This window comes from Monodelphis domestica, chromosome 3 (assembly GCF_027887165.1).
Source record: "Monodelphis domestica isolate mMonDom1 chromosome 3, mMonDom1.pri, whole genome shotgun sequence".
Lineage (NCBI taxonomy): Eukaryota > Metazoa > Chordata > Mammalia > Didelphimorphia > Didelphidae > Monodelphis > Monodelphis domestica.
In genome coordinates, this window is record NC_077229.1 from 417,388,892 (window position 1) to 417,406,781 (window position 17,890).

Consider the following 17,890-nt stretch of genomic DNA (forward strand, 5'->3'; position numbering starts at 1 on the left):
TGCCCAAAGCCACACAACTAGGAAAGTATCTGAGGTCATATTTGAACCCAGGTCCTCCCAATTCCAAGCCTGGCACTCTATTTACTGTACTGCCTAGCAGCTATGTATTGAGCTAGATATAGTTCCCTGAAGGAACTTTTTTCAAAATCTGAATAACCCTGAAAATTATGCCTTAGAGCAGCGGTTCTCAACCTCTCAATTTGTAGCAATGAGAATACATAATGCATATCAGGTATTTACATTCCGAATCATAACTGTAGCAAAATTACAGTCTTGAAGTAGCCACCAAAATAAGTTTTTAGTTTGGGGTCACTGCAACATGAGGAACTGTATTGCGGGGTCACGGCATTAGAAAGGTTGAGAACCACTGCTGCAGAACATTCTGAAAACCATAGTAATATTGTAGTCGAAGGAGCTGGAGATGTGAAGGAGCTGTGGGTGTTATTCCCTACAGCACCCGCCCTGTTACTAGTTTTTATGTTCCTTGAAAGCATGGACTATCGTGTTTTTCAACTTTGTATTCCTAATATCTAGCTCAATACATCGCAGACACCTAATGACTCTTCCAAATTAAATTATGCCTTTCTTGCCATCTGTCATTGAGTCATTTAAGTCATGTCTGACTCTTCATAACCCCATTTGGAATTTTCTTGACAAAAATATTGCAGTGATTTACCATTTCCTTCTTCAGCTCATTTTACAGATGAGGAACTGAGGCAAACGGAGGTGAGTGACTTGTTCAGAGTAACACAATTAGTAAGTATCTGAGGCCAAATTTGAACTTGGGCCTTCCTGACTCCAAGCCTGATGTTAATCCACTGTGCCATCTAGCTGCCCATACAAGCTAAACTCTTCCCATCCATGCCTAATAGATGCTTTATACATTACTAGCAGGTTTCAATAAATGTGTTTAAAATTAACCTAATCATCTTATTTTATGATGCAATAACTCCATCACAACCTGTTTAGCCATCCCTCCAAGAGCAAAATGAGCAGAACCAAGAAAGCATTATATACAGCAACAAAAATATTGTTTGAAGAATAACTTGCATATGTCCACCTCCAGAGGAATGACTGATAAAGAGAAACAAGCAAGACATAGTTATATCGGTCTGTCTATCTATGTCTCTATGTATCCATCCATCCATCCATCTATCCATCTGTCTATCATCTGTCTGTACACTCGCATGCTATATATGTAATTTATTCATATTTCATTTGTTTATGTGAATATACATATATATGGCAGATATATAAAATATTCAAGTATAAAATATTGATGTTTAATAATATATTTATATTTACTTTAATAATATTTATACTTATTATTTATATAAATTTTTGTAATATATTTATATATAATTTTATAATTATATTCTATATGTGAATATGCAATAAGAGATCTTAGAGATTATCTAGTTCGATATGCTTTTATTTTACATATGAAGAAATTGAGGAATGGGCTTAAAGATCAAACACAGAGTTTGTGGCATGTGTCTGATATACCTAGGGAGCTAGGAGGCACAGTGGGTAGAGAGCCAGACCTGGGATTGGAAATGCCCAAGTGCAAATTTGACCTCAGACCCTTCCTTGCAGTGTGACCACGAGCAAGTCACTTAACTTCTGTCTGCCTCCCTCAGTTTCCTCAAATGTAAAAGAAGGATAATGATAATGTTACTCAAGGTTATTGTGAAAAAAATGAGGTAGTTCAATCTCTTCATTCAACATAGGAGGAATGTGAGCTGCAGAGAAGAGAAATGAATCACCTAAAACCATGTAGAAAGTTGGTGGTATGTATTTAGTATGCCCAGACAGCTAGTTGGCATAGTGGATAGAATTGAATCTGGAATCAGGAAAACTTTAGTTCCAATCCAGTCAATTGAGATACTTACTAGTTGTGTGACCACTGCCAAGTCACTTAACATCTGTCTGCTTCAGTTTTCTCACCTGGGAAATGGGAATAATTATAGCGCCTATCTCCTAGGTCTGTTGTGAAAAAAAGAATGAGAAAATATTTATAAAATGGTTTTTAAACCTTAAAGCATTACAAGAATTCTAGCTATTTCTATACATAGTGGATTTGTGGAATGTGTGATCAGATATCTAGTGCTAGAAGAAACCTTAGAAGTTACACAGCCTAATCTCATTGTACAGATGAAGAAATCTCAACTGAAGCAGTGAATTTAGGACCTTGGGATCTTGGGATGTTAGACATGGAATAGAATTTAGAGGTCATCGAGCTTCAACTCCTCACTTCACAGATACCTGCTAAATGAATTACAGAGTTTCAGTTAAAAGATCATCTGATTCTTCCGTCAATGTTATCTTCTCTATTCAGCTGTAAACTCTTTGAAAGCATGGACCAGGGTTATTCTTCAAACTAACCAGTAGGGTTTAGATTCCTTCTTCTCCGTCTCCTCAGTAAATACATATAGGCTTCCCGTTTGTCTTACTCAAAGATACCCTAGCTTGGTGACTAATTATGTAACTGGGTGATTAATAGACTTGATTGTTAATTGGCTGAAGTTAGCAAAAGGGTTGTTTATATGTAGAATACATACTGTACTCATAAAATATAAGAGCTAGAAACCTTAGAGATAATTTCTAATTTGTCTGCCTCTCTCTCTCTCTCTCCCTCTGAGTATCTGTGTGTATCTCTGTGTCTCTGTCTCTTTATGTCTCTCTTTCTCTCTCCCCTCCTCTTTCATTCTTTCTCTTTTCCCCTTTTCTTTCTCCCTTTCTTTCCCTATTTTTTCTCTTTGTTTTCTTTCTTTCCTTTCTTTCTCCCTTGCCTTCAATTCTTTTTTTTTTTAAACCCTTACCTTCCATCTTGGAGTCAATACTGTGTATTGGCTCCAAGGCAGAAGAGTGGTAAACGCTAGGCAATGGGGGTCAAGTGACTTGCCCAGGGTCACACAGCTGGGAAGTGTCTGAGGCCAGATTTGAACCTAGGACTTCCCGTCTCTAGGTCTGGCTCTCAATCCACTGAGCTACCCAGCTGCCCCCGCCTTCAATTCTAAGGTAGAAGATTGGTAAGGGCTAGGCATTTGGGGTAAAGTGACTTGCTCATGGTGACACAACTAAGAAATATCTGAGGCCAGACTTAAAGGCAGATCCTCCCAACTCCAGGTTTCCTGCTTTATTGGCCTTTTTCAGAAGAGGAGAATAAGTCCTGCCATATAACTAATCAATGACAAGGCAGAAGATCAAACCTAGGTCTTCTGACTTCAAGTTCAGTGATGCCCTAATAGAGTAAACAAGTTTTCCCACAGAGCAACAGGCCAAGAAGAAGCCAGGGATATAAGTATGTTTCATTTTAAGAACCTCATTAGCTCCTCCCATGACCCCTTGGTAGTGGCCCCCATGAAGTACCAAGCTGTTGCCGACCATTGTTCTTCTAGGGAGTGGTTGGAGGGAAATGACTTCTTGAATGGGAAAGACTGGGATATTTTGCCTAACCTTACATGACAAAGCATGCCAACTTGAGGGGAGTGGTAAAAAAAAAAAACAGATGGAAGTCAGAGAGGAAGTGGGGCTGCAAGACAAATTTTCCAAGGAGCCATGAGACCAAGTGGGCAGCTCCAAAGAGCAGGAAACGTCTGGAACTCAACAAGAGCAGCTCCTTTCTAGCCCTACTTTCTGGCCTATTGTACCACAGTCATTTGTAGTCCCTTACCTGAAAGCCATAAATTAGGAGGTCCTTGTGTGCTGTCAGCCCTCAGGAAGTTCCTGCTATTAATCCACTCCCGGTTGGGGACCAGTGTTTTTCAGCCTCAAAAGCCCATTTGTGGAAAAATACCCCTGCAGAGGATGACCTGGGAGGCAGTGGGGAATGGGTCTGGGAACTGACACAGTGGACAATCCTTCCATGGAAAAATCCAGACCTAAAAGGCCTCCCTCCAATGAACTGACATGGGGTAGAGGGTGGGCATCTGCCTAGCTGGGAGTATTTTCCTTTTCTAGTGGTTTTTCCTGGCCACTCTTTCTCCCCTTTAATGTGGAGAGAGCCTGCAGGTTTTCATGAGGAAGCTAACCCTTCCTTAGAGTGCCTGACATTTATAGAGCAGGTAGGATGCCAGTTAAAGGGATGAGGTGTGTTTTGACACGCCCTCTCTATGAATTCTGCCTTCCCTTCCTCAAATACAGACATGTATTTCCATCACTGTGATTCTAACTCTGACTGACTGAATCTAATCCCCCAGGGTGATGGCCTCTCCTTGGCATTTTAGATTTTGAGGGAGGATTTATCACAGACTTCAAATACCTAAACAGCATCAACCACCACCATTTTGTAACAAATGGTTTAGTATCTCCAAGTGACCTTGAAGGCACCAGGGACAGGTGTCTACTCTTTGGGGTCCATACCTCTGTGCTTCTTCAGTCAATCAGACTTTGACTATTTATTGAGCAAAGCATTGTGGGTAATAATAATTCATATTTGTATTAATTAAATTTATTGATTAAATATTAATTAATGATTAATAATTCATATTTATATAAAATTTACAAAGCATTTTCTCTCTGACAGCTATGGGAGTCAGGCAGTAGGATTTCCATCCACCAATGAGGCCCAAAACTCAAAAGGAGTGTTGTGACTTGTCCAGTGTCATATCACATGTCTAGCAAGTATCTGTTCTTTCTCAGGAGGGGGGACATACACATCATTCTTCAAACAAATTTTTTGTTGCTGTTTATAATATTTTTTGGTTCTGCTCATTTAATTCTTCATAACTTCATGTAGGTCTTTCCATTTTTTTTTAACCTTTACCTTTTGTCTTGGAATAAATACCAAGTATCAACTCCAAGGTGGAAAAATGGTAAGGACTATGCAACTGGGGTTGATTGACTTGCCCAGGGTCACACAACTAGGAAATATCTGAGGCCAATTTGAACTCAGGACCTTCCATCTCTAGGACTATCTACTGAGCCACCTAGATGCCCCTCCACTTTGGGTTTTTTTTTTTAAATAAGCTTCTCATCATTTCTTATGGCATAGTAGTATTCTGTCACAATCATATGCCACAACTTGTTTAGCTATTCCCCAGTTGATGGATATCCCTTCAATTTCTAGTTCTTTGGCACTACAAAGAGAGCTGTTCTAACTATTTTAGAACATATACTCTCTTTTCCTTTTTTCTTGGATTCATGCCAAGATATTCTGATGACTCCAGGTTCAATACTCTTTCCATTTTTGTTGTTATTCAGTCATTTGACTCTTCATGACCTCATTTGGGATTTCCTGGGCAAAGATACTGGAGAGGTTTGCCATTTCATTCTCCAGATTATTTGACATATGAAAAACTGAGGCAGATTGGGTAAAACGATTCACCTCAGGTCACAGAGCTAATTGTGTCTGGAGCTGGATTTGAACTCAAGAAGATAAATCTTCCTGATTCCAAGCCCAGTGCTCTATCTATTATACCACCAAGCTGCTCCTACTCTTTCCACTACTCCAATATAAAATGGTACATGATAGTTTAATTTGACAGATAAAATATGTGAGAAAATAACTAGAATAACAGAGTTGGAGAGTTGGAGGGACTGGGAGCCAGGAGTCCTGGGTTTTAGTTCTGTCTGTGTGGCTTTGGACAGGCCATTCAACTCCAGTTTCTCTCACCTGTAAAATGAAGGGATTAGAGGAGAGAGTTACCTGAGCTCTCTTCCAGTGTTAACATCTATCTGAGCTCCAGAAAACCATCTAGTTCAAATGTGCCTGTTTTCAAATAGGTGAAGAAATAAGGCTTAGAAACACTAAAAAACCCAGGATCAAAAGATTTAGAGGTAGAAAGGATTTTCAAAGTAGTCATTGGGCCAACCTTTCAGTTTACAAATGAAGAAGCAGAGCCCCCAGACAGTGAAATGATTTACATCTGGTTACCCAGATTGTGTGTAATGGAGCTAGGATTCTAACTCAGGTCTTTGAGGCAAATCTAATGATGTTCACAGTGACCCTTGCCTAAAGTCACAAATCTGGTGTAGGGCATTACCACAATTATAACCCAGGTCCCCTGATGATTGAGGATCCAGGGCTCTTTCCACTAAACTATACTGACCCTTAACTAAGGATACAAGGCATCAAATGATAAGCACCAAGTTAAAAGTATTGTCACTCACCCAGAGGAATCACGCATCACCAATGGGAGGGGTGGGGGGGAGGGAAAAAAAAGGTGATCTTTGTTTCTAATGAATAACGTTTGAAAATGACCAAATGATGTTTAAAAAATTAAATTAAATTTTTTTAAAAGTATTGTCACTAAATAATAGTGGGATGTAAAGGAGTTAGTGGTTATTTGAAAAATATATTTTTTTAATTTTTTAATTTATTTATTTGTTACATTAAAGTTTCCAAGTTCTCTCTCTTTCCCTCCTTTCCCCACACTAGAGAGAGCATCATTTGACAAAATATATACAGTGAAACCTTGGTACTCAACGATTTTGGAACTCTTCAAATTTGGTATTCAATGTATTTTGATGGGGGGAAATTGTTATGGTATTCGGTATTTGCTTGGCACTCGACATGCTTGCTAGTACTTGTTAGAGTTGCGATCCCTGGAAGGTATGCCCACTCTGGAGGGCATACCCACTTAGTTCAGAAGCATAAAGAAGAGCTCAATACTGAAGAGCTGCAGGAACAACTAGTGGCTCATTTTTTTCAGGTGAGGAGAAAGCAAAGGAGGATGTCCCCACTTCATGAATCAAGGAAATGTAGGCAAAATGGGAGGAAGGAGAAACATTTGTTGAAAAAGATCACCCTGATAAAGCTTACAAAGCAGAACTGAAGATTTGTTAAGTGACCAGATTCATTGCCCACTTTAGAGGAATGTTAAAACACAGACAAAAGCAAACATCATTGATGGGTTTCTTGTGAAGCTTATACCTGGGGAATCTCAAGCAGGGTTCAGTGGTGAGAAGGGACAGAAAAGAGAAGGAACTCCAGAAGGGAGGTTGCCTTCAGAGATTATGGAAGGGGACTCCTCTTCCAGACAATAGCATTTCTCTTCCCCACCATCCCCTTAGACCTTGAACTCCTCTCAATATGGGAAAAGTTAAGGGGAAATTATTTCATTAAATCTAATTATTGCTTTTTATTTGTGTCTATATATTGTTAATACTTATTTAGCAAAATACAACTCCATTAATGCATATAATGCTTTATGAAATTTGGATTTTCTGGGTGTCTGGAATGGATTAATTCAATTTACATTATCCTACATGGAAAAACTTCATTTGTTACTTGACGTTTTGGACTTGAGCTGCCTTCTGGAATGAATTAATGGTGAGTACCAAGGTACCGCCATGTTATCACAATAGCATACACAGATGAGTTTCACTAAACCGTAGACTTCTCAAGACTGACTACTTCAGATATGTCCCATGTATGACCCACAGCTCCTAAGACAATGGTAAGTCCTTTGTCTCCTCTCAAGCTGAACACAAGCACCTGACTATACCCAAGGTCTCAAGCTACAAAGGCTCATTCGTTTCCCATTTATAGCGTGTCTATAGTTGTAGTACTCAACATCTTCGGAGTTGTTGTTTTTTTATTCTATCAAAAAATTGTTACATTATTATATATTCCTCTGAACAAAATTGACAAAAGGGCTTCATGACACAGCTACATAACACAGTGAATGGAATGCAAGGCTTGGAATCAAGAACATGAGCTCAAGTCCAGCCTCCATCACTTACTTGCTCTGTGACCTTCGGCAAGATAAGATCTCTTTTTGCCTCAGTTTCATCAACTGTAAAATGGGGGTAATAATAGCTCCTACCTGGCAGGGTTGTTATGAAAATCAAATGAGATACTATTTGTAAAGAATTTTTCAAACCTTAAAGCACTATATAAATGTTCTCTATTATTATGTCTGAGAACTCTAGGCATATTGCACTTAACAGAACACTTGATGTTCTACCCATTTCTTCACTAAAGGCTGCCTCTGATGCCTCATCCTGGCATGGAGAAGATCTCTGATTTTCTCAGACTACACCAGCAAAGGCTCACCAAGCTCTAGCAGGTCAACTTTCAAGAGGATGAAGAGGATTGAATTCTTGGCCACAACAACTATTTTTTTAAAAAATAATATTTTTCCCTAATTACATGTAAAAACATTTTTTGACATTCTTTTTATTTTGAGTTCCAAATTCTTTCCCTCACTCTTCCACCCCTCACCCTTCACTGAGACAATAAACAATCTGATAGAGATTTTACATGTCCAATCACATAAAACATTTTTCCATATTAGTCATTTGGCCACAGCAACTCTTAAAGATCATCTCCTAAGTGGTGGAGGGGCTGAATCTATACCAGTATGAAGAGATCTCCTGTCAGCAATCACAGGTCCTCGAACAATCAATGTACTCTCTTTTTTTCTTAGTTGTCTTTTCACTTATAATAGTCCTGCCTCCCTCCAACTGCCAACTTAGGAGGCATTTTGCTTTTTCCTCTTCTGACCTCTGCAGTTCCTATCAAAGAACTGTGCATCATCTGGTCTAAGACTCAGACGCCAGGCAAGTCTCTTAACCCTCATTGCCTTACTCTTACCAATTATCTGCCCTGGAACCAATACACAGTACCAATTCTAAGATGGAAGGGATTTTAAAAAGAAAATAAACTGTGCATATATAAGCCCCATAGTCAATATTTCCTAGTATATTAAAGATTTGCTTGCTATGGAAACACAGTATCATGAGGATGGGGTTAGACCTAAAGCTAAAAGGGACCTCAGAGGCCATCTTGTCAAATCCCCTTATTTTACAGTTGAAGAAACTGAGGTTCAAAGTAGTTAAAAGACTTGGTGAAAAAAAAAAGACGGTGATTTTGGGGAAGCATCAAAAATGAGATTTACTAATCTAATTTAATTTAAAATTTTTAATTCAATAATTTTAATAAATAAATATTTAATAAGTTTACTTTTAAAACAATTAATTGATTGATTGATTTTTAAAGTGTTTTAATTGCCCCTCAATTACTTACAGAGCTCATTTTTGTATATGTAATTAATTGTATTTTAAATGGAAGGGGAACCTATACTGAATTATTTTGCAAAGCAATAATTCCAAAATAAAAACCATAGAGATCACTTGACCCCTGACTCAGTTTTCTCATCTGTAAAATGCAAAAAAAATGTAGCACTTAGGGCATCATTTTTATTACACTTGTGATTTCATTGGTACAAGGAACTTGCACTGCGGAAATTCCTAGGCTAAAAACAAATAAACAAACAAAAACCAGTCACCAATAATGTTCACAGTTAGGTAAAGGTTTCAGTACAATCAGAGATATTCAACTCCCTAGTGGTTAAAAGAATAAGCAACAGGAAACCTTAAAGGTACAAGATTTAATGGAAAGACCATTAGCGAGGGAGCCAGGAAACTTTGGCCATTAACTTACAGTGTAGCCTTGAGCCAAGCACACTATGCTGCTGGGCCTGTGACCATAAGCATACTCCCCACCTTTCTCTTTAATTAATAAAATTTATTTTTAGGTATCTTAGTTCCTCCCTCCCCTCCCCATATCATAGAAGATATCATCTGGCAAACAGATATGTATATATAGATTATGTCTTTCATGTTTCCATTTTTCAGTTCATTCTCTGGAAGTTAACATTCACAAGTTATTCTTCGAATATTAAATCTGTATCTCTATATAATGTTCTCTTGGTTCTACTTGTTTCACTGTTTATTATCTCATGTTGTTATTTCCAAGTTCCAAAAAAAATTAATCTGCTCCTTATTTCTTATGGCACAGTAGTATTCATTCACAACCATATACCACAATTTGTCTAGCCATTCCCTAATTGATGGACATCCTCTTGATTTCCAGTTCTTTGTCATCACAAAGAAAGCCCCTATAAATATTTTGGAACATATAGCTTCTTTTCCTTTTTCCTGATCTCCTTGGGAAATAGACTTTGTTAGTAATATATAAAAATGCTAATGATTTATGTAGGTTTGTTTTAGATCTTGCTACTTTACTAAAATTACTGACAGTTTCAACAAACTTTTTAGTTGAATCTCTAGGATTTTCCACATATACCATCGTCTGCAAAAAGAGAAAGTTTTATTACCTCTTTGCCGAATCTAATTCCTTCAATTTCTTTTTGTTCTCTTATTGCTATTGCTAATATTTCTAATACTATTAAATACTAAATAATATTGGTTATAATGAGCAACCTTGTTTCACTCCTGATCTAACTGGGATAGTTTCTAGCTTATCCCCATTACAACTAATAATTGCTTATGGTTTTAGGTTGGTACTTTGAACAATTTTAAAAGAAATTCCATTTATGTCTCTGCTTTCCAGTAATTTTGAAAGGAATGAATGTTGTACTTTAGCAAAGACTTTTCTGGTTCTATTGATATAATCATATCAGTTTTTGTTACTTTTGATGTTAACATAATCAATTATGTTGATAGTTTTCCTTATATTAAACCATCTCTGCATTCCCAGTAAAATCCTTTTTGGACACAATGTATAATCTTTGTGATGTATTATTGTAGTCTCTTACCTAGTATTTTACTTAGGATTTTTATATTCATATTCATTAATGAAATTGTTCTATAATTTTCTTTCTCTTTTTTTGCTCTTCTTGGTTTTGGTATCAGCACTATATTTGTTTCATAAAAGGAGTTTGGTAAAATTCATTCCTTATCTATTATTTCAAATAATCTATTTACTATTGGAATTAGTTGATCTTTAAATGTTTGATGGAATTTACTTGTGAATCCATCTGGTCCTGATTTTTTAGAAGTTCATTTATGGCCTGTTCAATTTCCTTTTCCAAACAAGTCTATTTACATATTCCATTTCTTCCTCTGATAGTATAGATAGTTTATATTTTTGCAGGTATTCTTTCATTTCATTTACATTATTAAATTTGTTTTTTTAGCATATAATGGAGCAAAATAACTCCTAATAATTGCTTTGATTCCATCTTCATTGAAGGTATACTAGCCCTTTTCATCTTTAATGCTAGTGATTTGGTTTTCTTCTCTCTTTTTTAAATTATGTTAACCAATGGTTTATCTATTTTGTTGATAAGTTGCTTAGACTTGTTGATAGTTGGTTTCATAAAACAAACTCTAGATTTATTTATTAATTCAATGTTTTTCTTACATTCAGTTTTATTGATCTTGCCTTTAATTTTTTGGATTTCTAATTGGATGGGGATTTTGAATTTGTTCTTTTTCTAGGTTTTTAATTGTATTCCCAAATTATTGACCTGTTCTTTTTTCTATTTAATAACATGTGCATTTAGAGATATAAATTTTCCTCTAATTACTGTTTTTATTGAATCCCATAGATTTTGGTATGTTGTCTCCTTATCATTCTCTTTAATAAAATTATTTATTGTTTCTAAGATTTATTCTTTAACCCTTTAATTCATCAAGATCGAGTTATTTATTCTCCAATTAATTTTACTATGTGTTTCCATAGTTCCATATTACATAGAATTTTATTGCATTATGATCTGAAAAGATGCGCTTAATATTTCTGCTTTTCTACATTTAACTCTAATGCTTTTATACTTTAATATATGGCCAATATTTATAAAAATAGTATATACTCCTAAGAAGGTTTAATCCTTTCTATTACTATTCAGTTCTCTCCAGGTATCTATCATATTTATCTATCTAAGATTTGATGCATCTCCTTCTTTATTTTTTTTTAGATTTATCTAGTTCTGAGAGAGGAAAATTGAAGTTCCCCAGTATTGCTGTTTTTTATTTATTTCCATCCACAACTCATTTAACTTTTCCTTTAAAAATCTGGATGCTCTAACATTTGTTGAATAGAGATTTAATACTGATAATGTTTCATTGTGTATGGCCATTTTAACATAATATAGTTTCCCTGTTTATTTCTTTTGATCATGTCTATTTTGGCTCTAATTTAACTTCATTTAGCCAGAGACCATGATTGCTACTCCTACTTATATAATATTCTGCTACAGACCTTTATTTTTACTCTATGTATGTCTCATTTTTTTCAAAACCCTCTTCTTTTGTCTTAGAATCAATATTGTGTATTGCTTCCAAGGCAGAAGGGTTGTAAGGGCTAGTCAATGGGTATTAAGAGGCTTTCTAAGGATCACATAGCTAAGTAGTTTCTGAGGCCAGATTTGAAACTAGGATTTCCCATCTTTAGGTTTGGCTCTCAATTTACTGAGTTACCTAGTTGCCCTTCTGGCTATCATTTTTAAGTATATTTCTTGTAAACAGCATATTATTGGAATTTGGGTTTTGATCCACTCTGCTATTCTTTTATGATTTGAGGGTGAATTCATCCCATTCATATTCAAAGTTATAATTACTAGTTGTGTATTCCTCTTCATTCTATTTTTCCTCACTATTTGTCCTTCTATTCTATTTTTGCTGCCTCTCTCCTCATATATTCAATTTCTTCTGTTCACTAACTCTCTAATTTGCAACCTTTCTTAGAACCTTCCCTTATCCTTTCTCCCCTTGCCCTCCTAGTTCTAAATCTTCCCACTTTTCTACAGGTCCCTCCCTTGTCCCTTCCCCCTTTATTGACACTTCTTATTCTATACCTCCTTCCAAAAATATCTTCCTTATCCACCCCCACCCTACCCTTTTATTTCTTGATATAAATTCCCTTCAAAAATCCCTTCCTTATCTTATCCTGAGAAACCCTCTTATCTCCTCACCTTGTCCCATTTCTTGATATATACAACCTTCTAGAAATCCCTTCCTTTTATTATACCTTTGCCCTCTTCTCTTAATCTACACTTCCGTCTCTTAGTTTCTTAGTCCCAAAAGAAGACACTTAGTCCTTCCTCACTTTCTTTTAAAAAGAGCTTTTTGAGACTTCTCAAGGTAGAGCCAATATGGTAGAGTAATCCAGAGCAGCTCTGTGCCTCCACAATAATCCTCTCTGGCCAAGATTAAAATATTGCCACAAAATGAATACAGGAGTAAAAACACCAACAAGGAAACAGTGATACAACTTTCAAAAGGAAAACCAAAAATGTAAGTAAAGAAAATCTGGGTCACTAAGGTGAGAGAACAAAGCCAGCAAGAAGCTATAGCAAGGAGAGAAGAGCAAGCCACACACCCCACACGCTACATCTGCTGTCTGAGGTTTGGAACCTAACCCCAAGCCACCATCTAGATCCTGAGATACTGCCTGGGCAAATAATGGTATAAGCCAACCCATACCCCTTGAAATTCCAAACCTGTTCAGAAGTCCAGAGCCCCAGTCCATGGAATTCTAATCTGGACTTGGGATAAGAACAGAGTTCACACTTTGGGGTAGCTGATAGTACTAAGCACTAAGTACTGATCTTTTTGCCTAAAGCTCAGTGAAAAGCTCCAAAACAGGACAGTCAAGGGTATACCTGATTGGATCAACTACACAGTAAGACCAAAAACTTGAGCCTAATCCTGGGGCTAGAATCTGATCAGCCCCTGATCTGGTCAAGATCAGTGTGAGATCAAAGGCTTATAACTGAGCCTGAGGTAAGTCTTTAAGCTATCAGCATCGCAAGGGTCAATTGAATCAGCAGGGGCAGGGGGCTCTCAGAGCTCTCAGCCCTCAAACCATCATGTCATCCCATAAATCTATGTGTAATTAGATGGAGGAAATGAGCAAACAACAAAAAAGCACCTAACTCTAAAGAATTTTTATAGAGACAAAGTGCAAGGGACAGCTACAGAAGGAGACAGTGAAAGCAAAGGAAACACACACAAAGTCCAAAAGAAAAATATGGATTGAACACAGATTCTGGAAGAACTCAAAAAGACTTCAAAAACCAATTAAGAGAGCTAGAGGGAAAGTGGGAAAGAGAAATTAAAATGATGCAAAGGAGAAATGAAAATGATGTAAGAAGAAATGGCCCAATTGAAAAAGAAGAACCAAAAAGTGACAGAGATAAGAAAATCAAGCCTTAAAAATCAGAATTGACCATCTAGAAACTAATGATTTCACGAGAAACCAAGAAACAATAAAACAGAATCTAAGGAATAAAAATTTTAAAAGCAGAGAAAAACATGAAATATCTTATTGAAAAAGCAACTGACCTAGAAAATAGACCTAGGAGAGAATTTGAGAATTATTGGACTACCTGAAAGCCATGACCAAGGAAAAACTTTTGACATCACACTATAAGAAATTATCAAAGAAAACTGCCAAGAGATCCTCAAACAAGACAATAAAATTGAAATTGAAAGAATTCACAGATCACCTCCAGAAAGAAATCCTCAAATGACAACTTCCAGAATTTAATAGCTAAATTCAAGAACCACCAAGCTAAAGAGAAAATTCTTCAAACCGTCAGAAAGAAGGCATTCAAATACCATGTAGTTACAATCAGGATCAGAGAGGACCTTCTACATTAAACGATTGAAAGGCATGGAATATAATATTTAGGAAGGCAAAAGATTTGGGTTTACAACTGTGAATCTTAAAATTTCTCAGACTTGTGAATGTTAAAAAAATTCCCCATTGGGGAATTCTCCATTGGAACGATTCCCTACTGAGACCATTCCCCATTTGGAAAGTGAGAACTCTACTTAGATCAGAAATGGGAAGACCTCTACTCCACCCATACTTAAGACTGCTTTAGGGGAGAAAACTCCTTGCTGAACAATGAAAAGTACTTAAACCCATACTTAAGCCATGCCTATTTTTATAAAGGGGTGCTAAGTACCTATAAAGGTCAGGCAACTTGTGAACTTACAAGGAGCAAAGAGGTGAAAATTTACTCAGAGATTTCCTGATGTGAATTACTCAGAAGTTTTAGTCTACCCAGAAAAGGTGAGAGCAAATGTGAATTAAGAAGGTGATAACAAAATGTGAATTAAGAATGGCCAGTCCTTTGGAAAACGTCTACTGTGATTGGTAGATATAAGGACTTAGGGGAGGTGACATAGGAGAAATTGCCCTTTAAATAGGAGCTCAGATAGGAGCTCAAGGGTCTCATTCTGAAACAGTCAGCTGGCCAAGGCTGCCTTGAAGGGTCTCTCTCTTGGGACTCTCTCGGGGACATTGGACACATTCAGATTCAGGCATTGAGCTGGTGGCGTCAGCTGAGATGAAGCTGGCCTGGTGTCACTAGAATCCTTGCTTGGACAGATCTTGTGGTGAGTGATTAAGATATAAGGACTGACTGATCTTTCTTTTAGGGCTTAGGCCTGGGTTGGCCAGGGCTGCCTGGGCTGGCTTATTCTTTTCTCATTTTATTCCTCTCTCTCTCTCTCTCTCTCTCTCTCTCTCTCTCTCTCTCTCTCTCTCTCTCTCTCTCTCTTAATTCCTCATTGTATTAATTAATTAAATTCTCTATAAAACCCAGTTGACTTCGGTATATTCATAATTGGGAATATTTCCCTGGCGACCACCTTATATTTGATTTTAAAACAAGATACTGTAATGAAAACATATTTTCTGCGGTCACAATTTACTCACCCACTCTTATATCTACTACAATTTATATCTTCCACTATTTTACTCACTACAGTTTACAACCTCAACCATTTTAACTCTTACAATTTAAGTCTTCCACTCTTTTAATTATCACACAACCCAGACTCACCTCTCCTGCAAAACTGAGCATATTCTTTCAGGGTAAAAAATGGACATTCAATAAGATAGAAGATTTCCAAGCATTCCTGAGGAATGAACCATATCTAAACAAACAATTTGAAGTCCAAACATAAGACACAAGAGCAACCCAAAAAAGGTAAATGAGAAAGAGAAAATTTAAGGGACTCATCAAAGTCAAAATGTTTATATGTCTACATGGAAAGATGTTACTTGTAATTCTCAAAAATTGCTCTTAGTAGTAGAGAAGATAGAAGAAATTTACCCAGAGAGAGGGTGGAGAAGTAAGCTGATTATGCTGATATGTAGTATATGATAATATAAGATGATATATGTATATAAACGTGATGATATGAAACAACATGTATGTATGATATGTATGTATATGAATGATATGTAAAAAAAATCAAGGGGTGAAAGAGATGGTTGCACTGAGAAAAGAGAAGGGAGAAATAGAAAGGGGTAATTATATAACATAAAGAGGTGTGAAAAATCATTACAGAGAGGGGAAGATAAGGGTGGTGGTGGGCAATTCTTAAACTTTACTCTTACTTAACTTTACTCTAAACTTAACTGGCTCAGAGAGGTAAAAACACATATACTCAGTGGGGTATAGAATTCTATCTTACCCTTCAGAGAAGTAGAAGGGGAATAAGACAAGGAAAGGAGGGTGAAATTGAAAGAAGGGAAAAGTGGGGCGGAGTGGCACAAAGCAAAATATTGGTGAGGAGAAATAGAGAGAAAAGGAATAGAGCAGGATCTAAAGTGGTTAATATGAGGGCAGCTGGGTAGCTCAGTGGATTGAGAGCTAGGCCTAGAGACAGGAGGCCCTAGGTTCAAATCTAGCCTCAGCCACTTCCCAGCTGTATGACCCTGATCAAGTCACTTAACCACCATTGCCTAGACCTTACCACTCTTCTGCCTTGGAAGCAATATATAGTATTGATTCCAAGATGGAAGATAAGGTTTTTTTTAATAAATAAATAAATAATAAAGGGGTTAATATGATGAAGAGCACTACATATTTGGTAATCATAATGCTGAATGTAAATGGGATGAACTCACCAATAAAATAGAAGCCGATAGCAGAGTGGATGAAAAACCAGAATCCTACTATATGTTGTTTAAAAGAAACACATTTTAGGCGGGGTGACACACACACAGATTCAAGGTAAAAGGCTGGAGCAGAATTTTTTATGCATCATCTAAAATAAAAAAAAGCAGGAGTAACAATCATGATACCAGACAAGGCCAAAGTAGAAACTGATTGGATTAAAAGAGATAAGGAAGGAAATTACATTTTGCTAAAAGGGACAATAGACAATGAAGTAATGTTATTACTAAACATTTATGCACCAAATGGTATAGCATCTAGATTTCTAAAGGAAAAATTAAACAAGCTCAAGGAGGAAATAGTAAGACCATACTAGTGGGGGATCTCAAACTTCTCCTTTAAGATAAATCAAACCAAAAAATAAAAGAGAAAGAAGTAAGGGAAGTGAATGAAATACTCTAAAAATTAGAGTTAATAAATATCTGGAGAAAACTGAACAGGGATTAAAAGGAACATACCATCTTCTCAGCAGTACATGGTACATATACAAAGATCAACCATGTACTAGGGCATAGAAATATTGTAAACAAATGCAGAAAAGCAGAAATAAAAAATAAACAAACTTGTTCAAGTTATAATGCAATAAAAATTATAATTAACAGGTTCATGGAAAGGCAAATTTAAAATTAACCATAAACTAAATAATCTAATTCTTCAAAACTGGTAGGTCAAAACAGAAATCATAGAAAAAATTATGGACTTCATTAAAGAGAATGACAATGAGGAGACAACATAGCAAAACCTATGTAATACAACCAAAGCAGTGTGGGGGGCTGTATATTTCTGGATGCCTATAATAACAAAATAGAGAAAGAGGAGATCAATGAATTGGGTTTGCAACTTAAAAAGAACAAATTAAAAATCCAAGAATAAAAACTAAATTGGAAATCCTAAAAATTAAAGGAAAAATTAATAAAATTGAAAGTAAAAGAACTATTGAACTCATAAATAAGAGCTGGTACTTTGAAAAAACAAATAAAATAGATAAGGTGCTGGTTAATCTAGAAAAAAGAAGAGAATCAAACTAATAGCATCAAAGATGAAAAGGATAATCTCACCACTAATGAAGAGGAAATTAAGGTAATTATTAAGATCTATTTTTCCCAATTATATGGCAATAAATATGACAATCTAGGTTAAATGGGTGAATATTTACAAAAATATAAATTGCCTAGATTAACAAAAGAGGAAATAGAATACTTAAATAACCCCATCTC